This window comes from Puma concolor, chromosome B1 (genome assembly GCF_028749965.1).
Source record: "Puma concolor isolate L17-30 chromosome B1, mPumCon1.1.hap2, whole genome shotgun sequence".
Classification (NCBI taxonomy): domain Eukaryota; kingdom Metazoa; phylum Chordata; class Mammalia; order Carnivora; family Felidae; genus Puma; species Puma concolor.
Genome location: NC_141670.1, coordinates 178,718,310 through 178,746,231, shown reverse-complemented (window position 1 = coordinate 178,746,231; position 27,922 = coordinate 178,718,310).

Sequence of the window (27,922 nt, the reverse complement as noted above, 5' to 3'; positions counted from 1 at the left end):
TTATAGTCTAAAGATTGCAAAGACTGTGTGGATTGCTATGTAATCTGAAATGTATACTGAGTAGGCTATTGATATTGAAAGCTTCAAATTAAACAATAGAGTGTATAACATCATGTCACATAATTATAGTTGTTGAAAAGGAGCAAAGGTTGTGACCATGATTGTTGGCAGTGTGTAGTGAGTAATGATAGGTTATCTGACTTTTAAAATTGTAGTGACAAAAATATTTTATATGAAGAGTAAATAATATGCAATTTCCCAATGAACTTAATTCATATTTTTTTGAATGACAGGCTCTGATCATATAGAACAGAGTCTAAAATATCATTTCTGAATATAACTTAAATTAGTTAATGAAGTTAATACACTACATTGATGAGATATTTGTAGATAGTTCAGAAACAAGTATCTAAATAGAGAAACATTAGAAAGGCACTAGAACCTAAGCAAAATGAATTATTGTCAGATGACTTAAAATTTAGTCCTGGAATTACCATCACATGTATATTGACTTAAACACAATCTTTTAATTTTCAGATCTTCATTAATTTTATATGTTCCTTACATTAAAAAAAAATAAGATTGTTGAAATAGATTACTCTTAACTCCAACCCTTCTCCTTCCAACTATTGATTATTGTAAATATGATACTCAGGGATAAAAGTTTTGCAGGGTGCCCAAGAATGATTACTATCCCAACCCTCGATCCCGCTTTTCCTACCACATTACGTGTGTGTGTGTGTGTGTGTGTGTGTGTGTATGTGTGTGTGTTTGCGTATTAGTACCAGTAACATTCTTCAGTTCATGTTCACTCAAGACTGGAAGACACTTTTATATTTCTATTAACTTGCGTGTATTCAAAATCTATAATAACTTTTTAATGAGGACATTTTCCTTCATTGTCATCAATATAATATATATTAAACTTGTATACAACTTTCATATGAAAATTGTGTATGAAACATGGTTACTTGAAGTATGTTGAAGGATTTTTCTGGATAATTATCTTACTTATAGAATAAGATGTCAAGGTTTATACTGAGGGTAAAAAAGGAAATGACAAGGTGAAAAGTTTGAAGAAAAATAAAGTGGTTTAGAGGGTCCATTTGGTGAAAGGGTGAGAGATTTACCTATCACATTAGTTTCTTATTGATGCTATATTAAATTATCACTGACTTAGTGGCTTCAAAGAAATTTATCACTTTATGGTTCTGAAAGTCAAAAGTCCTAAATGGATCTCTTTAGCCTAAAATCAAATGCTGACAGAACTGCATTCTCTCTAGAGGAAGGAGAAAATTTGTTTTTCAGTGTCTAGAGACCACCCTTTCTTTTCGGCTGGTGCTCTCCTTCCTACTGCCACATTGTTCTAATAGGTATGTCTGTTAATGACATCACCTTTGGACTATCTACTTTTCTCTTTCCTTTATTAGAACTCTATATTGGGCATACCAGATAATCCAAGATAGTTTCTCCATTCCAAGATCCTTAACTTAAAGATCTGCAAAATCCCCGTAATCATGTAAGTTAATGCATTCACATTTTCTGGGATATGTGGATATGTTTGAAGATGTGGAGGTTTAATTATTCTGCCTATTATATTCCATCTTCTGGTCTCCAAAGATTCATTGGCATCCCATATGCAAAATGCATTCATCCAATCTTAGCATTCCCGATGGCTCAACCTATTTATAGCATCAGTTCAACATACTCAAATCTCATTGCCTATATCACCTAAATCATGTATGGGGTGAGACTCTGGGTACGATCCATCTTAAGGTAAATGTCTTCCCCACGTGTAAATCTGTGAAACAAGAAAACAAGTTATCTACTCCCAAAAGACAATGTTAAGACCAGTATAGGATCCTAGCTACAAATATTCCTATTAAAAAAATGAGACAGTGGGAGGGAATATGTTATTAAACTCAGCCAGGTTAATAACATGAGGTTTCAAGGTCAGTGGATAATTCCATTCATGAGTCCACCATCTGGCCTTGAGGCTCTACCCTCATTAATTTTTATTTTTTCATAAAAGAGAATTCAGAATTGGACATATTTGAGAGAAACATTACCTTGCCCACCACTCATAGAAATACCTAGCATTATGGGGCATCTTGGTAGCTCCATTGGTTAAGCATCCAACACTTGATTTGGGCTCAGGTCATGGTCTCACAGTCTTGAAATCAAATCCTGCCTCAGGTTCCATGCTGGCTGCAGAGCCTGTTTAAAATTTTCTCTCTCTCTCCCCCTCTTCCTTCCTCCCATTCATTCTCTGTCTCTCAAAAACAAAAACAAAAACAAAACAAAACAAAAAAACCCACAAAACACACAAAAAAAAACCAAAAACCAAAAAAACAAAAAAACAAAACAAAACAAAAACCCTAGAATTGTATAAATCAAATAATAATTGGAATCCTTGAAATTTAAGGGTATCTTTATCTGTGTAATACTTTCTAGCTGTATTTTATAATATGGTATATGCCTAGAAGAGTAGAAACTCAAAAATATGGGCCAAAATCTGGTGTGAAGATTTGACAGGAGATTGGAACAGACAAAAGACAATGAACTAGGTATTAATGATGAAAGAATGGTAGATAATATATTTAAGTCAAATCAAAATATGACAATATAGAAAAAGGTGAGTGCCATGGACTGAATTGTCACCTCCAAAATTCATATGTTTGAAGAATTAACCCCCGGGGTGGCTGTAGTTGAAGATAGGATTTTTATAAGATTTAATTGAAGTTAAATGAGGTCTTAAGAATATGGTCCTAACCCAATAGGACTGGTGACTTTATCAGACGAAGAAGAGAAGAAGAAGAAGAAGAACAAGAAGAACAAGAAGAAGAACAAGAACAAGAACAAGAAGAAAAAGAAGAAGGAGGAGGAGGAGGAGGAGGGGAGGAGGAGGGGGGAGGGAGGGGGAGGAGGATTGGTGACTTTATCAGAAGAAGAGAAGAAGAAGAACAAGAAGAAGAACAAGAACAAGAACAAGAAGAACAAGAAGAACAAGAAGAAGAACAAGAAGGAGGAGGATGGGGATGGGGAGAAGGAGGAAGAGAGAGAGATCTTTTCCTTGTTTTGATAAAGAAAAAAGTCATGTGATTACAGTGAGATTGTGGCCACCTTCAAGCCGAGAGGAGCCTTGGAATGACACCTACATTGCCAGCACATTGACTTGAACTTCCAGCCTCCAGAACTGTGAGATATAAATTTCTGTTGTTTAAACCACACAGTCTATGGTATTTTATCATGGTAGTCTGAGTAGAATAATACAGTTAAGGGGATGGAAATTTGCGAGGAAGAATAATATTTAATTATATTCCTCTTGAATTTTAAGAAACACATTTTTAAGAAGTTATTGAGTGAGAAATTGAAAATAAAAGGAAACTAGCCAGACAGATTATAAACTTTCATCTTCTTGCCACTGCCCTGGTTAAGGTCCTCTTTACCTTTTGCCAGGAGAACTCTAATTTCTTTTTTTCAGTCTTCTTTCTTCTAGCCTGGACCATTACAATCCACACTCTTCACAGCTCACAATGTCACTTTTCTAACAAGTAACCTTAATACCAACATTCCCTTACTTCTAGCGTCCTAAAGTTTTAATGAATCATATACATCACTTAATTCAATCCTTACTTTTTATTATTAGCCAATAGTCACTGATCCTAAACCCAAGATCATAGATCTGTTATCCACTGTGGACACCTTCACAAACCATCATTTTTCAGTGATATCTCTGAGGCAGAAATGCCCCAGCCTTCACCAAATGATAGAGTCTGTTAGATCTGTAAGTTAAGAGTTCAAGAGAATTGGGAAAAAAATAAATTTTAGAGTCATCAGAATGTAAATAATATTGGAGACTAAATTAAGCCAAAGAAATCACTGTCGCTATATATTATAAAAGTAAATCATCCCTGAACCATTCTCAAGTTTAGAGGTTGGAGAGATGAAAACAGTCCAACAAAGGATACTAATGACCTGAAAATGAAAGAGGGAAACTAGCAGTAACTGGTGTCCTGGGGCCAATAAAGTAAGTGTTTCAAAAAAGGGAGAGTGATTTTGTTGTTGCTATCGTTATTGTTGTTTTTGTTTGTTTGTCTATCAATAGGTCACTAAAGGTGAGGACTGAGAATTGACTTTTGCATTTAACACTATAGAGGTGATTTTTTATTTTTACTAGGGCAGGTCAAGAGAAAGTTTCATTGAATAAAAAGAGAAACTTGAGACAACAATAAAAATGGCTCTAGGGAGGAGGTTTGCTATTAGTAGAGGAAACAAAAAACAGTGGATAGGAAAAAGAGAAGTGGGAGCAAAAGGATATTTTTGTTGTTGTTCGGTTTTTTAACCTGGATAAAAAAGCATCATGGTTGAATGCTAAAATGAAAAACCAAGGAGTAAAGAAGAGAATTTTTTTCCTTCTTTCTTTCTTTCTTTCTTTCTTTCTTTCTTTCTTTCTTTCTTTCTTTCTTCCTTCCTTCCTTCCTTCCTTCCTTCCTTCCTTCCTTCCTTCTTTTCTTTCTCTCTTTTCTTTCTTCTTTCTTTCTTTCTTTCTTTCTTTCTTTCTTTTATTTCTTTCTTATATATATATAATATTATATTATATATTTCATATATATATATATATATATATATATATATACACATATATACATTTCAGAAAAGACATGGGAAAATGGTGAAAGGAGGTGATTTTTACTCCATGTACAGAAAGATTCTTAGGAGCATGCATTGTCCAACTATGGAAATGGGAAAGGAAGTGTAATGTTTGGTATTTATTCAACTATAACCCTAGATGTAGTGAAATAAGAACCGTGCTCTTCAGCAGACAATGAGAGTACTGAAAGATGAGTTAGAGGTTTGAAGAGAGAAAATAAAACAACCTAAGTGAACAGGAAAGCGAATTATAAGGGTTCATTTTTTTAAATTTTTTAAAAATGTTTATTCATTTTTGAGAGAGAGAGTGAACAGGGGAGAAGCAGGGAGAGAAGGAGTCAGGAGGAGAAGCAGATTCCAGGCTCTGAGCTGTCAGCACAGAGCCTGACGTAGGGCTTGAACTCACAAGCCATGAGATCATGACCTGAGCTGAAGTCGGACGCTTAACCAACTGAGCCACCCAGGCGCCCCTATAAGGGTTCATTTTTAAAGATAATGATAAAAGATACACATATCTATCAAGCACAGCAAAGTAAAATTAGGGAACATTTGTTTAAATGAGCTTTCTTCAAAAAGAAATGGGTGTATATTATGTCTGTAAACAAATTTTAAATCCAAATGAAATGAGATGTATTTTAGGAAGAACAATATGAGCAATATAAATGCATAAAAAATGAACAAAAACAACAAAGAACTTGACCAATAATTTAAAGAAATCAAAAACATTTTCAAATAATGGGTAGTATCTAAGGTCATGGTCAGTGAAATCAGGTATTTTCAGGTTCTTATACTGACTGTGTAATCCTGGCCAATTTTTATGCCCCAGTTCCTATATATACAAAATAATTGGCATAATAATAATACCTGTCTATAATGATTTTGTTATACCATGAATTAAAAAATAATTTGTGTAGTTTTTATTGTGTTTACTGGCACATAAATATTGTTATCATTATATACACTCTCTATTGCCTTGAAAATGCAATGTCCTTTTGGTTTTACTATAAGTCCTGTCAAAGCTTTATGATATTAAAATGTTAGGTATTTGCTATCTTAAATAGTCTAACATGTCTATATAACTTGAACAGAAAAATTGGCAAAAGTTAGAAACATAATATTTACCAATATGGCTAGAACTGAATATAATAGTATATTGAAAGATAATATACAATTCTCATCCACATATAATTGCTGTAAAATTTATTATACCAAACCTAGTGCTTTAAAACAATGACTTTTAATGTTCTTTATTTTGTGAGTCAGACTTTCAGGGAGGGCTGGGCTAAGCGGTTCTCTCAAGTCTTTCATATGGTTACAGTTGACCATCTCCTGGGGCTGCTGCTGTCATATGAATTGCCAATGACGTTGGCCATGCAAGATGACTTACTCATCCAGCTGGCCTTGATACTGCTGAATGCAGCATTGTTGCAACTATCTATTGGAGCACCCGACATAGTCACATAAAGTTACCTCAGGACCTTTTCAGCAAAGGTGGTTCTTTATGACTAGTCGGAAATCTCACAGGGGCATTTTTGCTATACTCTATAGGTCAAAGCAGTTATAAGCCTACCATATTCATGGCGTAGGGCATAGACTCCCAATTTTTTGATGGAAATAGAGACAAAGTGTTTATACATTTTTTTTTCACCACCACATGTAGCTATGAGGAATTAGTTGTCTTTTTTTTTAATGTCTATTTATTTATTTTGAGAGAGAGAGAGAGAGTGTGTGTGTGTGTGCCTGCACATGAGCAAGTCGAGGAGGGAGAGAGAGAGACTCCCAAGCAGTTTCCACACTGTCAGTGCAGAGCCCCACATGGGGTGCAAACCATGAACTGCGAGATCATGACCTGAGCTGAAATCAAGAGTCAGATGCTTAACCAACTGAACCACCCAGGCGCCCCAGCAATTAATTTGAAGAATATAAGAATGGTTTACCTTAGAACTTTAAAAGACAAAGAAAGTGATCTTTTCAATAGAAGCAGAAGAGATATTCAATAAAATTCAACACTTATTCTTGGTTATAAATTTGAAGAATAAGCTAGTAAGAATCTTCTACAAATACTATTGACTGCCAGCGGGGAGAAAAAAAACACCATCAGTAGAACAATATTTATTCATTTAACAAATATTTACTCAATGTTTATTCTACATAGAGCACTTTTCCTTTCATTAAAGATAGAGCAATGAATAAACAATGTCTATACTTACATGGAATTTACTAGAATATGAAAGGAAAAAATAAAGAATACTATACCTGATCTTATCTTTATGTCTGGGAAATTCCTACTCATTTTTTCAGGTGACAACCTACTAGTTAACTCCTACAGTAGGGGTTGACATAACTAACGCCTGCAGGCTAAATTCATCTCATCCTCTGCGTAAATAAAGTTTTACTGAAACAGAACAATATCCATTCCTTTTCTTATGTTTCTGGCTGCTTTGATGCTATGTTGGTAGATTGGAATAGTTGAGACAGAGACCATATGTTCTGCAAACCTGAACATGTTTACTAACCAGTTCTTTAAAGAACAAATTTGACAGCCCTTTTCTACATTAAAATTTCTTGGATTTACCAAGCAAATTCTCCTGTTACATAAACAATACACTTGGACTCTGACTATAATAGATCTTTTTATATTATATTAACTTTATGTTTCCCGTGTCACACATACGTTTTAGAGAGTTAGAACTATGATGTAATCATTTCTGAAAACCAGCTACTAATCTAGTGTAAGATATATTGCAGTACTCTATTTAAAAAGTTTATAGCGGCATGAATAAATGATTGAGCTCTGTGTCCAGTCTTGCCTCATTACTCTTTGTCTCTCAGTGATCTCTTCTATTCCTGCAACTTAAGATAACACCTTTATGAAGATTAATCCTCCATTTTAAAATGTCCTTTATGCTTTTCAACACGAATCTCCAATCAAATATGTCGCAGATGATTCAAATTCAATATAGTCTTACCAAGAAGAATTATTTTCTTCCACTAGAAATATACTTGGTTTTTTAATCGTCATTTCAAATCAATAGCCTCACCATTGTTCCAGAGAGTATGGTATAATGCTGAAGAATATTAGCAGGTGAGACAAAGAGGAAGGAGATGTAAGTATCTTCATTTTATCCAAACTAGATAACTGGATGTCAACCTGAGCATATGAGGTAATGGACAGGATGTTACCAATCGGCCACCTACTCATGCTCATTTTATCTCTGAAATGCTTGTTGGATTGGACTTGTTTCCATTCTCAGCGCCACTAAATGCATTCATTTCCCAAAGATCAGAGACACAAAAATTTACTAATAGAAATCTGAAATCTAATTCTAATTGTCCTCCCTCTTAACTGACTTCACGAAATCCATTCTTTATTTATTATTTAATAATGTAAGAGTGCTTAGAACATAAAAGCCAGAGTGCTAGGTTCTGGGAATAGGATAATGAATAAGAGAGTCTCAGGTTTTCAAGGCATCTATTTGAATCACACATAGAAATTAAGTTAAAAAATTACACAAATTTCTTCTTGGGACACTATCGTCAGTTTTTTTTAATAAATAAAAACAGAAAACTCACTCTCCCCTGATCAAAATCCTCTGATTCTTCTTTCCCCCATGTAACCTCAATTCCCTCACACATCTTTCAAGTTGCCCCTTTCTGATATGTTTATTTTTGTTTCAACAGTACTTTTTTTTTTCTTTTGAATACCATTTATGTTAGCCATTTCCAGCATCTGTCGTATGCACTTTCACATCTCAGTAGCATTGCTCAAACTTCTTCTGAAGCCTTTCTTAAGCTCCTTTCTCAATTGCTATCACCAGTGAAAATCAATCTCATCCCTTCCCCCACTACCCAGTCTTTTCATCTAAAAATATATATTTCTTTATGTCTGGGTGAAATCTAAATCCACCTTATACATTATTTATTTGTATATTATTCCTTCAGTAGATCATATATTCCTAATTTAAAATTCTCAATTATCTTGATATTTCCTATGGGTATAGCACTGTAATACATTCGTGGGCTCAATACATACCTATTGTGGCTTTGAAAAACTCCCATCACCATGTTCTCCTTTTAATCTCAAAGGTTATCAAAAGAAACTTAAAGACTCAGGAAAACCTAGTCTCTAAAGCAGTTTAGCAAGTTTGAACAAAGTAAATTAGTAACTTTAAAACAGAATTATGTAGGGACTTCTGCCAGCTAAGTAAGAAAAGCATGGGACTCTATATGTCAGGGTCATGAGTTCGAGCCACACGTTGGGAGTAGAGATTACATCAATCAATCAATCAATCAATCAACAAACATTAAAAAAAAAACCCTGCCATACTTAAAAACAGAAACAAAAAACAGAAGTATATACTTATTCAGATTTCACAATTATTGCAACAAATACATTTACATAGGTTATTTGTATTATGAGTTTATTTTATTTTAAAAACTGTTCTCTAGGGCCACCTGGGTGTCTCAGTGGGTTGAGCATCTGACCTTGGCCCAGGTCGTGATCCCGCGCTTTGTGGATTCCAGCCCCGCGTGGGGCTCTATGCTGACAGGTTCAGAGCCTTGAGTCTGCTTTGGATTCTGTGTCTCCCTCGCTCTCTGCCCCTCCCCTACTCTATCTCCCAATAATAAATAAACATTTTAAAAAATTATTTAAAATGAATGAATAAATAAATAAATAAGTAAATAAAAATGGTGCTGTAGTATTTTTAAGCAAGTATACCTCAGATAAAATAATATTACAGAGTTTGTTTACAATGCATTGGTTTCTACCAGAAAAACAAAATAAAGCAAATAGTCTAAAATAAAAATAGTGGAAATGACAATGTGTATATTAGAATTATATATAAACAAGTAGAATGTAATTTTAAACTATAAATATGATCTAGAAATGTTTTAGAAGAACTAACAAATGGTTCATATTCTGCTCAAAATTAAAAGTCTCTAAAGATTTAGACATTTGAGAGAATACTTTAAGAGACTGGTTTAAGAATATGCTTAACTCACAATTTAACATGAAGAATTCCTTTTCTTTTAAATTATTTTTGAAGTTTGTTTATTTTGAGAGAAAAATACAGCATGAGCAGGGGAGGAGCAGAGGGAGAAGGAGCGAGAGAGAATTCCAAGTAGGATTCGCACACACATTGCAGAGCCTGACACGGGGCATGAATCCATGAACCTGTGACATCATGACCTGAGCTGAAACCAAGAGTTGGACACTTAACCAAATGAGCTACCCAGGTGTCCCTGACAGAATTCTTTCTTTTCTTAATTATTTTTAAATGTTTATTTATTTGAGAGAGAGAGAGAGAGAGAGAGAGAGAGAGAGAGAGAGAGAAGATCATGCGCAAGCAGGGGAGGGGGAGTGAGAGAGGGAGACTCAGAAACAGATTCAGGTTCCAGGCTCTGAGCTGTCAGCACAGAGCCCAATGTGAGGCTCCAGCTCACATACCATGAGATCATGACCTGAGCTGAAGTCAGATGCTTAACTGACTGAGCCACCCAGGCACCTCCCTGACAGATTTTTTAAAACAAATTTAGGGGTGCCTGGGTGGCGCAGTCGGTTAAGCGTCCGACTTCAGCCAGGTCACGATCTCGCGGTCCGTGAGTTCGAGCCCCGCGTCGGGCTCTCGGCTGATGGCTCAGAGCCTGGAGCCTGTTTCTGATTCTGTGTCTCCTTGCTCTCTCTGCCCCTCCCCCGTTCATGCTCTGTCTCTCTCTGTCCCAAAAATAAAAATAAATAAATAAATAAATAAAGAACTCCTCTAAAACAAATTTAGATTGTCATTTTTTCTCTTAGATTTATAATAGAGAATAATTTAACCTTAAATTTCTTTAAAATCTGAACAATGATCCTGTGATATGATTATCAATATAACAACTTTGTGTATTCCCATATTTAATCTGGTTCTCATCATTCTTTTTTGAGAAGAGGACTTTCATATAATATTATTATATGGCAGAAGAAACAGAAATAAACTAAGAACTATACTGTGAAGAAGTGCTTAAAGCATTTGCAAGCATTGGTTTACCTACTTTTTTAAAAATAAAAAATTTAATGTTTATTCATTTTTGAGAGAGAGACAGAGCACAGAGAGAAAGGGAGACACAGAATCCAAAGCAGGCTCTGTTATGACAGCACAGAGCCAGATGCAGGCCCTCAAGCTCGAACTCACAAACTCGGGAACCCAGGAACGTGAGATCATGACCTGAACCAAAGTCAGATGCTTAACCAACTGAGCCACCCAGGCCACCCTGGTTTACCTACTCTTAAAGCGTGAATCAAGCAATATATTTCGGAATTAGTTTAAAGAATGACATCTAAAGTAATGCACAATGTGTGTGTGTGTGTGTGTGCACGTTTACTTTTTAAATTAGTAATGAGTTCACCTTTAGCCTGCAAGAGAATAGTTTTGACATAAACTATTCAAAAAACAAGAGTCTAAGAAGACTTTGGGAAACTTCACTACCCTTTTATGAGGTCAGGTAATCTAGATGAATTTCAAGTTACTGAAGGGTAGTGAATTGATAGGTTTATGAATATGCAAGTGTGATGAAACGTATTTTTATAAATAATTTAACTTTTTAGTAGTAATGAATTCAACCTACATATACAAGTTAACAATGAAATGATCCAATAAATATTATAGAGAAAAATCTGCATTTTCCCTAGAAACTCAGAAATGAAAACATTTGCACATGAGAAATTTCAACTCATTTCTACAAGGTGATGTGTTACAGCAGGCTAAAGAAAAAAAAAACTATAATTTTTTGATTAAGAAATAAAAACAATCTATGAAAGAAGATAAATTATACACTCAGCCAAACCAAATTATTTCCCTAGAACCCCAAACCCCAAGGAGCAGAAATGATGGTAACACTGGAAAAGCAAAGTGAGGATAAAGTATTCTTGATTATGGTCATATAGCACAAAATAAATGAGGTGATGGAATGTTGAAAGAGTGGAGGATCTGTTCATCCGTTTCTTCGGAACTGCATAACATTGATGTTTAAAGAAGGAAAATAGAAATGTTCTCATAACTGGCTTCTAATGATGGTATTTCTATAAAGTAGAAACAGAAAGTCCTGCCCCAATAGACAGGGAGGATAAAGTCCTTAATGACATGTCACTGCAATCATATGAAAAACTTGAGAGAACTGACCAGCCTAGATAGTTAAAACTTAAAAAAAAAAAATTGAATCGTTGAAATACCTTTGCAATTCTGAGAAGCAGTTATAAGTGCTGGTGCTATCTGGAAGAACTGAATCCCAGTTGTAGGATGCTGACTAAAATTGGGAATCATGTGGTGACTTATGGAGAGCCACCTCCATGGCATTAGAATAAAACAGGATTGCTCAAGAAATAAGTCTATTTCCAGCAACAAATGGCCCAAAATAAACAGGATATACTTTGAATATGGATACCACCATATTAAAGGTGATATCTCAAAGGAAAGAAATTATAACTGATCATATTTTATTGTTCTATTTAAAGAAAAAACTATGTAGAAAATGGTGATATTATTGAAGCCAGCAAATTTAAAAGAAAAATAGTTTTCTTTCAATGTTGCCCATCATTTCATTCATGGTTCTTGCACTTAGTTAAATGTCTTAAGTAGAATTAACATTTTCAAAGTGATCCTTTTGAATTCGATTTTCCTACTAGACCTTCAAAATCACCATTTACTTAGAAAGAACTATATGTCTAAAATATTTCTTTAAATGAACGCTCAATTCTGAGGAACAACTTGAATCTACTACTTTATCATAAATGTAATTTACATATAGATTTCATATTCTTCTCTGTATTAACAATATAATCTAAAAATGCATTACAATGTTTGAAAGCTTATTTGTTCAAGTGCACTTTCTATTCGTACTCTATAATGCCATTCAGAGTAGTATTACAGGGTGGAAAACAAAAATTTCATTATTGATTAGAATACACGTTTAAAGGTCAGCTGTAGCAAAGCATTTTAAAACCTGATTATATTATGCTTGTTAAAGTTTCTGCACACCTTTGAATTTCCAAGTAATTATATTTAAACAATATATTGGCAGGAAAAATTATGGCTATGTTGCCAACTGTGACATTACTAGGTCATTTATAAGTTTATGGCATTTAAAGTTTCTCATGATTTCAAAGAAAACAAAAATTTAGGTTTATATTAATTTTAAAACTAATTAGGTAATTTTACATATTGTATTTCCTTTAGTAGAAAAGCTATATACATATTATATTTATATTATACATTTATATATTATGTATTTATAGTATATATTTATGTGTTATTTATATATACATATATTCAACTGATTATCAAAACTTTCAGATATTACATTTTTAAGTCTTCAAAATTATTAGATTTTTTGTTCCTTGCACAAATCTTCACGTATGTTCACCTTATCACCCCTATTTTCCAAAACAAGACCAATTTCTCAAGTATATTATTCTTGTAATTTCTTGTGTTTTTAAACTTATTGACATTATTCTCCTAGAGACAGATTAATGCTGTTTACTTAATCATTATATGAGTATTATTTTATAAAAGTATACAATTATTTTTACTAAACCATTTTATACACAATTTACACTAATTGAAATCTGTGACATCATGTGTCCTTTAAATTACTTCTCAATCTACATGCAACATTTTCATAAGATGTGACAAAAGTATAAATTAAAAAATAACTTCAATATTTTCCGAAATTCTAAGTATTTTGAGAAAGAAAGAAATCCAGAGTACATTAAATGAACTGGTTAAATTCAGTTTTACATGTCTTCAATCATCTCTAATGTCTGTCTGTGAAAAAAAAAATGGAATTAATATAATACTAGGATATAGATGTCCATAATAAAATAATCAAATGCATCATATTCAGAAAGATCAGTAGATTATCCTTTTGAGAACATTCTCAGGTATGTATAGCAAGGAAGATAGAGTTTACATCATTCAGTCATCCTTCTTTATCATGTCCAAATATCAGTTCCTCTGGAAATAAAAAATGGATCTAGGGTGCTTCTATAATTGTTCAAACCCTGTATAATTACGGTATAAATTTTTATGGCTAAGTCTATGGAATAAAGACCAAAAATATTTCCTTTCAAAAGAGTGATGTCTAGACCTAGTGTATAATATTCTCCTAACTCTGATAATAAATCCTTTTTAAAAGTTCACTGCAGGGGCACCTGGGTGGCTTAGTCAGTTAGGCGTCTGACTTCAGCTCAGGTCATGATCTCAGGGTTTGTGAGTTGGAGCCCCGCATGGGGCCCTGTGCTGGCAGTGTGCCACCTGCTTGAGATTCTCTCTTTATCTTTCTCCCTCCCTCTATCTCAAAAATAAATAAACATTAAAACAAAACAACAACAACAAAAAGAACCCAGTAGGTTTGTTTCCCTCTAGGAGCACATTTTTGAAAAGTTTAATAAAACACTAAATTTTTTTAGCAATCCACATCAAGGGAGAAAAAAGAAGAAGTATATCAGAAAACACATAGAACCTCAGCAATAAAGAAGTATATTCTAAATTTTTTTTTTCATTTATTTTTGAGACAGAGAGAGACAGAGCATGAGTGGGGGAGGGGCACAGAGCAAGGGAGACCCAGAATCAGAGGCAGGCTCCAGGCTCTGAGCTGTCAGCACAGAGCCAGACGCAGAGCTCAAACTCACAGACTGCGAGATCGTGACCTGAGCCAAAGTCGGGCACTTAGCCGACTGAGCCACTCAGACGCCCCAGGAAGTATTATATTCTAGAGATTATGGCCATGGTTTCCAGAGCCAGAACTCCTTGGTCCACATCTTAATTAATGTTATTGGATGTGTTATTAAACAAATTAGTTATCTTTTTTTAGAACTTAGTTAATTCATCTGTAAGGTAAGGATAATATTAGTTCTTAACTCACATTTTTTTAAATTTAAATGTGTGACTATGTGTAAAATATATGCCTGGCATAGAGTAAAACCTGTATATGTGTTTTCTCTTATTCAATAGATGATGAACTCCTAAAAGTCAGGGATTTTTGTGTGCTTTGTTCATGATTATATCCTCACACAGCACATGGTAAGTAGGATTTCATCAATATTTGTTAAAGGAACAACCGAAAATGTGGGAAGTTGTGGAGGCTGTGGTATCCCTCTCAAATTCTTCCTCAGCGCTGTAGAACTCACTGCCTCAGCTGCTGGGGGTGTGAGGGTTAAAGGCTTTCAGGAATGGCCTTAATAAAAAAGTTACTTTCTCATGGGCCCTTCCCACGTCGGCTGATCAATGCCAAGGCATATAGGCCATGTCCCCTTGCAGCAGAAAGGGACAATGATGAAGGGCCATTCTGGCACTGAACTCTCTGTGGAATCAGGATCAGTTAACCTCTTTGTTGAGACTGTACTGTGTTTCAACTTCTCACTGGACCGATCTTATTTCATCCATCCCCCCAACTGGTGTTGGTCTCTAAAGCACTCCTCAATAAACTTCCTATATCTCGATCTCCATGGTAGAATCTTTTTCCTGGGTAAGCAATGAAAAAGTAACTTTTTCAAAGACTACCCTCACATAAACCCTTCAGCTGTTTTATTATTACAATATATGTAACTAATATTAATCATTTGGCATTAAACCATTAGAAAAGATGAAAGAAGAGAAAAAGACTATGGCAGAAAACCTTGAGTTATTTTATATTATACATGTACACTAACAAGCAGTCAAAATGAGATAGGCTTTTCTTCCTTCTTCCACATTCCAAGGATCCATTGTAAGGAGTATTTATCTAAATTCAAATCTAGCAATATAGTAAAAAGTGAAATACTAAATCAGGTATGATTTATTGAATAAATAACAAGTTCATATAGCTTGGGAAGTCACACTACATGATTTTATCATTCCAACCGGTCAATAAAGAACCACCAAATTGTCACCTTGAGAAGCACATATTAAATCTCGACATCCATTACTGATTGAAAAACAAAAACGAAAACAAAACAAGACGAACTTACAAAACATTTACTACACTGTGATGGGAATTTGCTTTTGAAAAACACTAAAAAATATCTATTTGGACCCAAACCCTAATATCAGATCTATCAAGAAAAATATAGATTTTCTAATAAAGGCACATATAAGATAAATATGCTTAATGTAAATGTAAATGTCATGTAGCACTGTGCTTTGCGGTGGTCTCAGCCTACAGATAGCTAGCAATGCATCAGGGGCACTCACCTGGACCCAACTACTAGTGGTGAACCCCCCACAGAATTTCTGCAACCAGAGCCAAAGTTACGGCTGGCCCAGCCCTTTATGACTATTGTAAGCCACACCTCAGCAACAACCATGAAGGAACTTTGCAAACACAAGCTTTACTACTTACCAGTCCCAGAGGGTACACAACATGCTTGGGGCCACATGGTGAGATTACAGGTAGAGACAGTGAGAATGTGGACCCGGAGTTCTGTTTTTACGAGGGTCAAGTGTGGGGTGCCTAGCATTTTGCAGGTTCACTTTTTATTGATGAATTCAGGATTGATGAATCCTGAAAGCAGGATTAAAATGCAGAAAAGGAAAAGCGAGCAGTCAAATAGTTAAGTCAAACAGAGCTCTCTAAAAAAAACTTCATGGGTCCAACATCCTGGTTCCTTATCTGGTGTTTCTGGCAATGTGTTTATCCAAGATGGAAGTTTTTCAAGTGGAAGCTTTGGCGATCAAAAGGTAATATCAAGCACTCTCATTATAGTCAAAAAAAAGCTTACTGTCAAGTACTTACACTACACATTATTCTGGAAATTAACTCAAATACTTTTTTTTTTAATGAGGCATAAATTTTGAAAAAAAGACAGAATCCTCCTCTTCATCATTATCATTAAAATAATTCAATTGAAATACCCAAGACAGTAAGGTAAAATCTAGGATAACTATGAATTGACTTTAGTACAGTGACTGCAAAAGGATATTTTTTGATGATGGTCACTCAGTTGGAAAACAGTGCCAGCAAATTTCTCTATGCTATGTCATCATGTGAAACTAAAAAGAAGCTTCATTTAAAATGGAATTGGGAGGCCACAATGGGAGGGCTGTCACACCCACATCATGCATTGATGAACTCCATCAATTGCCTTCCCAAATGGAGCCTACGTTACTCCTCCATCAAGAGAAAGAGTTTCTCCTTGTCCAGCAACAAGCTCAACCAACAGTAATATAACTCAGTCAATGAGAAACAGGTACCACCCTGAACTCTCACTTTCCTCCATTGTATTTTTGTTCAAAGCGGCCCCTCCCAATGTCCTTCTTTTCTCTAGAAAATTCCTCTCCCCTTATCTCTGGACTTGATTATGGTTTAACGTAGCTTTCATGTCCCAAATTGCAATTCCTCTGCTATTCCCCAGTAAACCCATGTTACTAGTAAAATAACTGGTTGTTTTATTGTTAGGTTGATACAAATAACAAGATAAACATTTAGTTTGATAAATATACAAAGAATTTAAAACAAAAATATATTCTTGTGATTAGACTTATCACCTGCTGTTATATTTGTATAAGAATTTCTTTTTCCTTTTCTTTATTAGGACAAGACATCTGATATCCAACTCTGTTATTTATATATGTTTAAAATACATATTTTACAATATATATAGTATGGTTTTATATATATATCCATATATAATATGGTTATATATGTTTAATACGTATGTTATATATGTTTCATGCATATATATATCCTGCATACATGCCCCAAACCCACTTAAGACTATGGCTACAAGATCCATGCAAACAGATGCTAATTATTCTTTTTATTCCTCAGAAAATATAGAGGTCACTATACATTCTTATCATATGAATGAACAATACAGACCAAATACAGGAATAATATAATATTATTAAACGTTGGTCTGATACTATCAAAAAATCATAAATTTTTATTTTACAGTTTTCAAATGCTCAGGCATGGGTAGTTGGTACAGGAAAATATGTTCCTCTAAGCAGTTTTAAGCTCAAGGTAGTGCAACCTTTACACTAGAGTGTTTACCTGACTTCCAGCGAAAACATAGGTTCAAACAAATGTTTTGCACCTGCAGAGAAGAAAAGGCCCAAATGAAGCTCTAACTATCATGGCAAAAGGGACAAAGGGCTATGTAGGGCAATCCTGACTCCTGGGCTCTCCGTGTGCTCCAGAGTAGATTAAATGCTTGAAAAGGAAGAATATGTTTTGGCAGCATTGCTAGATCTATATCCCTAGGGCAAAATTGAAGACATAGTTGCATTCAATACAGACATAGATCTCCAGAAAGATATTTTCATAAGCAAGCATTGCAGGCATTCAGCTGTGCGTGCCAAGAATATCTCGGGAAACAGAGCGCAGGTCTGGAATGAACATGCTGGCATACAGAGGAGACGGTTGAAACAGTAAGTGCTTCAGTGACACCCAAAGCAGCAGGAGATGACAACAATGGTAGTATCAGCAGCAAAAAAAGGGCTATTTTTCCATTTATAAATGCAATTGAACATATGGCTAGCTTAATTAGGACTTTTCTCATTAACTCAGAATAGGCAGCCTCCATTGAAGCACCCTCGAAAGAGAATCTGCATGAATAACGATCTATAGGTTTGCAAAAAGACCATTTAATAAGTTGGAAACCAAGAAGTCAGCTATGAGCATCTGTGCAACATTTGCTTATTTTTACCATATTTAGTCACTCTCTGCTGTGTACCAACAGCCCTCGAGCCACATTCAAAGCTCCCATTGATAAGAATGGTTCATTTAATGCCACCTTCGCAGAATCTGCCTGTAGTTAGAAGTTGAAGCACCATTAAAACACAGAAAAATATCAGCAGAGCTGTATGCAAAGAAAGCACGCATTTGTACGTTGTAATTATGTTAGAGTTACAGGTGAAAGATGAAAAATAAATGTGGAGTTTTCCAATAAGGAACCTGACACTGACAGAATGGGTTCCTTTTCTCCACCACAAATAAAATGAAAGTGAGATTGAAATTAACCCGAGAACCTCTTGCACCACAGATGCACATTCGGAAGAGAGCATAATTCTTTGGAATTGACCCTTGTTTTGTGCTTCTTTGTGTACCTAACATCAGGATTTGGAGCAAGGCGGGGATGGGAGGCCAAATCAAGGAGCAGGTACTTAACATGTCTGGATAAATGTGAACAAAGAAGCAAAGGTGGGCTATGCTTTTGTTCAAAATTTAAAGATGCAAATAAGAAATTAGGACAGGAAGTTAAGGGCCCAGACTTCAGGATTAGAAGAACTGGTTTCAAATATCCATTACTCCACTTCACCTTAGACAAATTACTTACCTTCACTTAGCTCATTTCACAGTCAATAAGATGGATGTGTTAACATTACTCTGCCTCAGGGGGTGGGCGTGAATGGTAACCATGACAATGCGTTTAAAGCATTTTAGCAACACATCTACTACTGAGACCAGCTCCACAAATACAGGACGTTTTGAGTAAGAACACATTGATTTTAGTGCTTAAATTATGTGTATTTGAAGCCCAATGCTTCTTTGTATTTTATTTATGTAGATGGAGCCACAAACTCAATTGTTTTGAACCAGATTATCCTGATTTGTTTTAAAATTATCAAAATTGGCTAGTGTACTTGTTAAAAACCCAGGTTCTCAAGGTCTTCCCTGGGAGATTTCAGTTTAGTAGAAATAGGGAAGGGCGTGGAAATCTGGCACATTTTGGAAATACAAGCCACGTGGCTAGAAATTAAACACAATGGAAGTAAACCTTTCTCAGTGCCTTGTAACAAAACAGGTAATAACCTGGAAATGATACATAAGGTCATTTTGTTTCTTCATGTTTCTTTTTTTTTCTTTTTTTTTTTAAGTTTATTTATTTTTGAGAAAGAAAGAGAGAAACAGTGACAAAGGAGCAGAGAGAGGGCAAGACAGAATCCCAAACAGGCTCCATGCTGTCAGCAGCAGAGCCCAACACTGGGCCGGAACCCAAAAACCAGGAGATCATGTCCTAAGTTGACCTGAGCAGAGATCAAGTCAGATGCTTAACTGACTGAACCACCCAGGTGCCCCTGTTTTTGTTTGTGTTTTAAAATAAAGACTGTGTTTTCATAGAAGAAGTGAGCAGCAATGATCCATAAATAACAACAACAGCAGCAACAATTATTCTAAGGCAATCTGTCAATAATGTCTAAGTAACTCAGTAAACATTTTCTAAATTTACCTAAGTTTCAAGCCGGAGACCATGACATTAACTTGATTTTCCAGGCTGTTCAGAAATTTATGAAGTAATATAATGAGCACTGGCTTAAGATTATTTTTGTTGTTGTTAATTAGTGCAACTTACTACACGCAATTTGCATCGGGAGTATTTTAGGTATTTGTTTCTCCTTCAAAGAACTAAAGGATTGCTTAGTTTCAGTTATGAAGAACAAGTATTTAGTATTTACTTAAACCTTTAAGAAATATGAAGAAATAAGGCCTCCCACTCTTGATTTCAGCTCAGATCATGATCCCAGGGTCATGGGATGGAATCCCGCATAGGCTCCAAACAGAGAGTGGACTCTGTTTAGGAGTCTCAATCTCTGTCTCTGCCCCTCCCCCACTCACACGTGTGTGTGTGTGTGTGTGTGTGTGTGTGTGTGTGTGTGTGTGTGAGCGCACGCGCGCGCTCTCCCTCTCTCTCTCTTTCTCAAAATACCCCCCCCCAAGGAAAACAAAAAACAAAAAACAAAAACCGCTGAATATCTGAGTTTGAAATTAGGGCGTGAAGTTCCTAGTATATATTTAATAAAATGTCTCAATCCTTTGACATTCATTTGACCTTACTAAATTTTATTCTTGTTGGTGCCACGACCATGTTGTCGTGCTTAACTTTTGTGTGGCTTTAGCAGAGCCAAAACGCCTTCTCTTCACTCTTCTTCAAGTAAATAAAACACAGTGAAATATTTCAAAAATATTTTTTGAAGTTCCAAGTGAATAAAAAATTGGGGCTTACAAATATAAAGTTCTTAATATACCGTAAACAAGTTGCTTTTCGGGGTTTCCCTACTTTTCTTATTCTCTCTGGACTATAAGCTATGTGGAAAGAGACCTTCACTTCCAATTTGTGAATCTATTGTTCCAAAGCAGAAACAATTTAGCATTCTCTCCTGAGCCATGATCATTGAAATTCAGATATCTTCAAATACAAAATCTATAATAATGAAGCCTCTCTTTGGCTTCCCAAGGCCTTACTTCTACTTACTAACTTACTTCTAGTGTCAAATCTGCATATAAACTCTTAAAAAAGAAATTTATGCCAGATACTATCGGTTAACTATGGAATTTTAGATGACATTATAATTCTTTCCACAGTGCTAGTTTCTAATTCTCTATTTCTTACTGTGTATGTGTGTGTGGTAAATTGCACCAATAAATTGTGAAGGCCTTAAAGGAAGAGCCATTTTATTATAAATTTTCTGGCACTGTCATTTTTAAAAATGGGTTGAAGGTCATTAAATAAAATTATGAAGGCAAATTTAGCAACGAAGAAACTTCCCTTTTGTATCACCAAGGTAGGCTGTAAGTATTATGTCTTTCCTTGTATATATTTCCTAACCTTTTCAATGGAAGACAACTCTCATGGGCTTTTCATGTTTCTGCACACCTTGGAGCAGAGGTACTGATTTAAATTTGTTCCAGACTATTTTTTTCAAGGAGGTTTATATAATGAACAGACTTGATGCAGAGATAATATATCCCTCCAGAGCAAAGGGCAGGCATGCTTACCTCCATTTTATAAAAGATGGATCTGAGTTCCCTAATCTCAGGGTCTTTTTCTCATAATGAAACTCACAACGTGTGCGGGAATCCTCTGGCCCACTTTGCATGGCCCTATAGAAATTGCCGGTCAGAAGACCAATGCAAAATGATGATACATTGGCTACTGCCACTGCTGGGACTAATCGATTGTCTTTTTCTCTGACCCTGGAGACTCTTGTCTTCTTCCAGCATCTATGAAAACATGGATATTAACTTGGCTTGCAAATAAGGTAAAATCTAAAATACTTCACAGTTCTTGACAGATGGAGATAATTTCTTTTGTATAACTGCCTTTTAGTTATCTTAACTATATGCTGTGCAATATGCCCTGAAGATCTAAAGTTCATGGGAATCCTGATATTAATGGTGTTATGAGAAGGGAGAATTTAAAATGCTCAATTATTTTTGTTGTTGTAAAATATGTACTTTGATTTCCAAAATCAAAGATTTTTAAGTATGAAAAAGCACATTTAACATGACAACAAGATCCTTGTAATATATGGATATTCCTGCAAATGAATTTTCATCTGTTTGGCTCTAGTCTCCTTCTAATCTACCTGTATCTCCTTTTGATTCTAATCATATATGATTGCTCTCAGGGGGAAAAGCTCCACTTTCTTTCTACTAAGTCATTTTTTTTTCCTTTTTCTGAATGAACTCTATACAAGTAGTAATTCTAAGTCACATATCAAGCAGCAAAACTGATGAGTGGTGAGGAATTAAGGTTATAAAAAGTTCCAAGAACTAAAATTCTTAGTTTAGATACTAGTAGGGGGAAAAAGAGATAGAGAAGATTAAGATTTTCCAAGCTGGTCAGGGAGCTGATCAGATTCAGGACAAACAGCATTAGCACAGTGTTTGTGGCTCAAAGATAAGAATTAGTGTGAGAAGGAAGAGAGATTAGGGAGGGGAGAGAGCCATGCCAGAGCATTACTGGGACTGTCTTCCCTTCGTCTTATTTATTTAGTCTCCAACAGCCTATCAAATTCCTTATGTATATTTAAAAAATATATAACCTGTGCCTTTTTTTCCCATCTTTGAGAAACCACGCTTCCCCAACCTGACTGGTACACAGCTCTCCTTAAACTCGGAACAAAGCCATCTACAAACTCTGACTTTTTGCCTTGATTAAAAACAGGATCACCTCATTAGAATCATCCATAACTCATCTTTTCCATCTCTCATTACAGGATTTTCACTTCTCGTTGATATTTTCTCATTTTCCTTTGAGTGTAGACTCTGCTTAATACACCATTTCCTCGGGTTTATAAACAGGGATGCTCAATGTTCCTTTCTGTCTGATTCGTTACTAGCCTCAGAGGGACACCGACAATGATCCCTAATTCTTTTGAACCCTCTCCCAGTGCATACTGCTAAATGCCCACGATACTGTGGTGCCTTCAGGAGATTATTTCCCTGCTGCCTCACTTCTGAGATTCTTCATTTACATGGTGCCATGTAAAAGATATGTTATGGCTTGTTGGTCATATTTCTTTTTACTCGTTTTGGTCCTCCTGATTATTTTTGCCATTATCACTAGAAACAATTCCCATGCGAGAAGGAAGGAGATACATGGGGTAGTGACATTTTAACTTAACACCACCAGACAGTATTTTCAAAGCTAAAATCAACAGAGTTGATGCCAAGAAGAATTAACATGTAGCTCAATATTATCCTCCATGGGAAGAAAGCCAAGAGAGTGATGTGGCTTGCCAAAATTCTGTAACCTTTTAATATGAGCACTGTCTTTCATTGGTATTATTTTTGCAGGGAAAAATAATCACAAACTCACTTTATGAGAATAGTTTGTCTCCTGGGAAATGTAGAATTAAAAGGAAAAAAAAGAGCTGTATTGTAATCTTATACTGAATATTACCTTTCCACTTTATTTGAAAACCATTTTTTTTCCGAATACATACTTTTTGCAACACTTTGGCAATAAGTTGGGCACACAGATAGATTTGATAGGTTAAGAGGCATCATAAAAGGTGACACTGGTTAAACTGCTTAAACTGGTTTGCAAATGTCAACTCTCCACATGTCTCCCAATGCTAAATTCCACGGCAGTGTTTGGTAGATTAAAATTGGCCTTTGTTTCTTTTGTTGTACAGAGTTGTTTATCTTGATGAAGTCCCAAGAGGTCACATTTGCTCTTGTTTCCGTTACCTTCTGTGAGGTGACTAGTCAGAAGTTGTTCCTACCGAGCCCAAAGAGGTTGCTACCTGTGTCCTCCGAGAGGATTTTGATGTTTTCCTGTGTCACATTTAGTTATTTCATCTATATGATTTCACTCATACGTGGAATTTAAGAAACAAAACAGATGAACATGGGAAGCAGGGGGTGGGGGGGGGAGAAGAAAGGGAAAAAAACCACAAGAGATTTTTAATGATAGAGAACAAACTGAAGGTTGATGGAGGGAGGTGGTGGGACATAGGCTAGATGGTGATGCCTTAAGGAGGATACTTGTGATGAGAACTGGGTGATGTATGTAAGTGATGAATCAGTGAATTCTACTCCTGAAACCAATATTGTACTGTATGTTAAATAAAAAAAATAATAATAAAAATGCTCATTATGGAAAATGACATTGACAAATGTCAGAAATTGACATTGAAATTGACAAATGCTATATTAGAGCTTTTTAAGTTTATTTTATCCTAAAGAGCTGGTTTACTGCAACACAGCTGTTTACAACTAAAGATATAAACATAAAATCATGAATTATTATTAAACCTCAGATGTTAGATATTCTGTTCAAAATGCCATCTCTGACTTAAGCTTAAGGAAGTCTACACAGAGGTATCAGACTGTGAGTTCAGTGTAGACATCAGTTGGTGCTTAATAATTCCTATTCTAGCAGTTCCTACTCAGATCATTGCTAAGTAGAAAGAAAGAAAGAAAGAAAGAAAGAAAGAAAGAAAGAAAAGTAATAATAGAAGTATTAGAGTCGACCATATGGGTATGCAGAAGTTCTATTCTCTACTTAACAATAGAAATTGAACAAAACCAAGAGACTTGAAGCACTGTTCTAATGTTTTATTTTCCCATTTTTATTCATTGTTTAATATGTATTTTTGAGAGAGAGAGAGAGACAGAGAGAGAGAGGGAGACACAGAATCCGAAGCAGGATCCAGGCTCTGAGATGTCAGCACAGAAACCAGTGCCGGGTTTGAACTCACAAACCGTGAGATCATGACCTGAGCTGAAATCAGTTAAGACTGAGCCACGCAGGTGCCCCCACATTTTTATTCTTTTAAAATATTTTGATTTGACCTGAAAAACTGTTTTCAAATTATCATATATTACAGTTTTTTTTTTTTTTTAATTTTGGAATACAGTGTGTTTTTTCCAAAGAAAGTTTGTCAGGTATGTAAAAATTACTTAATCACAACTTATTAAAACACCACATAATTTTGGTTAGCATTCTATATCTCAAAGTTTTAATCCATTCCCATAAAATCTAATGGTTTATTTGGCCCATGGCATAAAATCCATATTATAAAATATAGTTCCACGTTCTTTCCTCCATGGCATGTATACAAGTTAATAACTATATATTTGTGTAATTCTTAGCCAATATTTTTCTCTCACAGGGGAGGGGCTAATTCTGTTTCTCTTACTCTTATATCTCAAGAAGTGACACATTTCTGACAAATAATAAATAATTTTTGAAAGAACAAATAACTGAACTGAAAAATAAGCAAATATCTTTAATATAGTCTAAGCATTCTTCTCATTTCTTTCTCCAAAATAATTTTCTCTAAATAGAGCAGTTTGATGATTCCCAAATTACCTTTTACTTTGCACTCTATATACTTTTAATCTTTTTCTTGTCTCTGCTTGGAATGCTTATCCTCTATCTAGATTACCTGGTGAATGCCATGCATTTGTAATTGTTGGTTCTCTGATACCTTCCTTGGTAAAGTGGGCCAAAACAAAATTCATTTCTCTATCATTTGTTTACTTAGATCTTGTTGCAAAACATTAAGAATAATAAATAAGGTTAAATTAAGCTAACGGTATTCAATAGCACAAAAATGGAATCATGTATATTGACTGGAGTGTATATTAACTTTTCCATGTGTCTCTGCCTGTTTTAATTAACAACTTAAAAAGTGGATTGAGTTACCATGTCCTTCTATTTTCTAGCCTTTTTTTTTTTCTGTAGTGTTTTAGCTGCTTTAATTATTGCTGATCACTGACCTGAAGCAAAGAAGCAATTTTCTTGTAAACGTACTAATTACCAACTAAGTGCTTGGTATTTGGGGCATAGAAAGCAAGGAAGAAGTGCAAGAGTTAAGATGCTAATAATGAGTGCTTAAATATGTAGCATTTCTACTTTGAGAGACCAGATACTATGTTTCAATGTGAATTTCACAAACAATCTTTATTTACTTGCAATATTCTATCAAAACAATACTATTACAGTGTGTGGCTACCCTGAGTCACATTTTTAAATGTGTCACACTGTTAAAATAATGTGGGACAAATAGACCACTTAAATTCCGTGTTATTATTGGTCACTGTAAGTGTTATTGTTAAGGAGAAAAAAAGAAAGACAGGGAAATTAGAGATTTATGATCATGTTATGTAAAAGCTCTCAAAGTATTTTAGTCTAACACTATAGAATTTTATCAGACTTTAGTATTATATTATTCTATCCAATATGAATATCCAATCTGAAAAAAAAGATTAAAGTTTTCATCGAATGCATAGTCACTCAGAATATATAAAAGAAGATAAGGTTTAGCATGTGTTTCTAATTAGATGTTTATAACATACAAAAAAAATTATTTAAAATTAGAAGGCACTTTGGCAGCCATCTAATCCTAACCAAAATCATTATAACACCAAAAGTTATATTTATTTACTTTTAATTTTATTTATTTATTTTGAGAGAGAGAGCACACACACACATGATCAAGGGAGGGGCAGAGAGAAGGAGAGAGAAAAAAATCCCCAAATCCCAAGCAGGTCTGTGCTATCAGCACAGAGCCCGACTCTGGGCTTGATCTTACAACGGTGAGATCATGACCTGAGCTGAAATCAAGAGTTGGATGTATCAGACTTTTTGATATGATGCAGTGAAGAAATTGCTTCACTGCGACTGGGGAGTGCTGCTTAACAAGGGTTGCAGGGGTGCCTTTTGCAAGGTCTGGGTTTGTGCTGTTGGATAACATGAAGGGTCTAAGGGAAACAGACTAGACTGAATTCTGTTTCTGAGGCAGGAGTAGAAGAGAGTAATAATCAAAGACAGGGTAATGTCATGAGGTACGAGCAGTGGAGTAATTGGGTAGCCATAGTAATGGATTAAAAAAAATCATTGGTAAGAAAGAAACTATTACTCAAAAAGGGGGTTCATATGGTATTTTACAACTGCTGTATGACTTTGGGAGAAACAAGGCTTCTTTTTAACTTTGCTTCTAACTGTACCTTTGTCCATCCTCCCAGACTGATTTTAAAGGTAGGGCTACTCTGTTTCTTACTCAGTCCAAGCTTATTTTCACTCTTTGTGTACTTAAAAGTTTTATATTCTTTTATCACCATAAATGAGTGATACTCTTAGTCTGTTTAGGCTGCTATCACAAAAAAAAAAAATACTATGAACTGAATGGCTTATAAAGAACAGAAATCTATTTCTCATAGTTTGGAGACTGAGAATTCCAAAATCTTGGTGCCAACAGATTTGGTGTCTGGTGAGCCCCCACTTCCTAGATGGCTGTCTTTCCACATTGGAAGGGGCAGAAGGGGTAAGGTTGCTTTCTAGGGTTATATCCTCATTACCTAATCACCTCCAAAGACCCCATCTCCCAATACTGTCATTTTGAAAGTTAGGATTTCAGCATGGGAATTTTGGGGGCAAGGGAGGGCATAAACATTTAGATCATAGCACATTCCTATATAAATGTTGGTTATTGTAAGCAATGATTTTTTTTTTTCTTTAAAGACAATCCCCCTACTGTATTAAAGTTTCTGAGGGATCAGAAGTCTAGCTATGGCTTAAGTGGGCCCTCTACTCAATCTCCCAAACCAACGCTCAAAGTGTAGTTCAGGATGTGACCTCATCTGAAGGCATGAGTGGGTGACTGAGGAAAAATATGCTGCTAAGTTCATCCAAGTTGTTGTCAAAATTGATTTCCTTGTGGCTGTGGGCTCCACATTTTTTTCTGGCTATAGTAGGAGGCCACAATCAGATCATTAAGCCACCTAAAATTCTTAAGGCTGCTAAAGTTCGTTGACATATGGATGTCTCAATGTAGCCACTTACTTTATTAAGCCTGCAAGGTGAATCTCTGGCTCTTGGCCATGTAATATAACTTAATTATGATAGCAATATAGTATTGCTTTGCCGTATTCTGGTAGAAGAAAGAGGCAGGCCCTATTTGCACTCAATGGGAAGGAAATACAGAAAAGCATAAAAACCAGGAAGTGAAAATAATTGGAGATTAACTTACAATGACTAATGTCTCCACAATGACTAATGTCATATTTTATAGTGTGA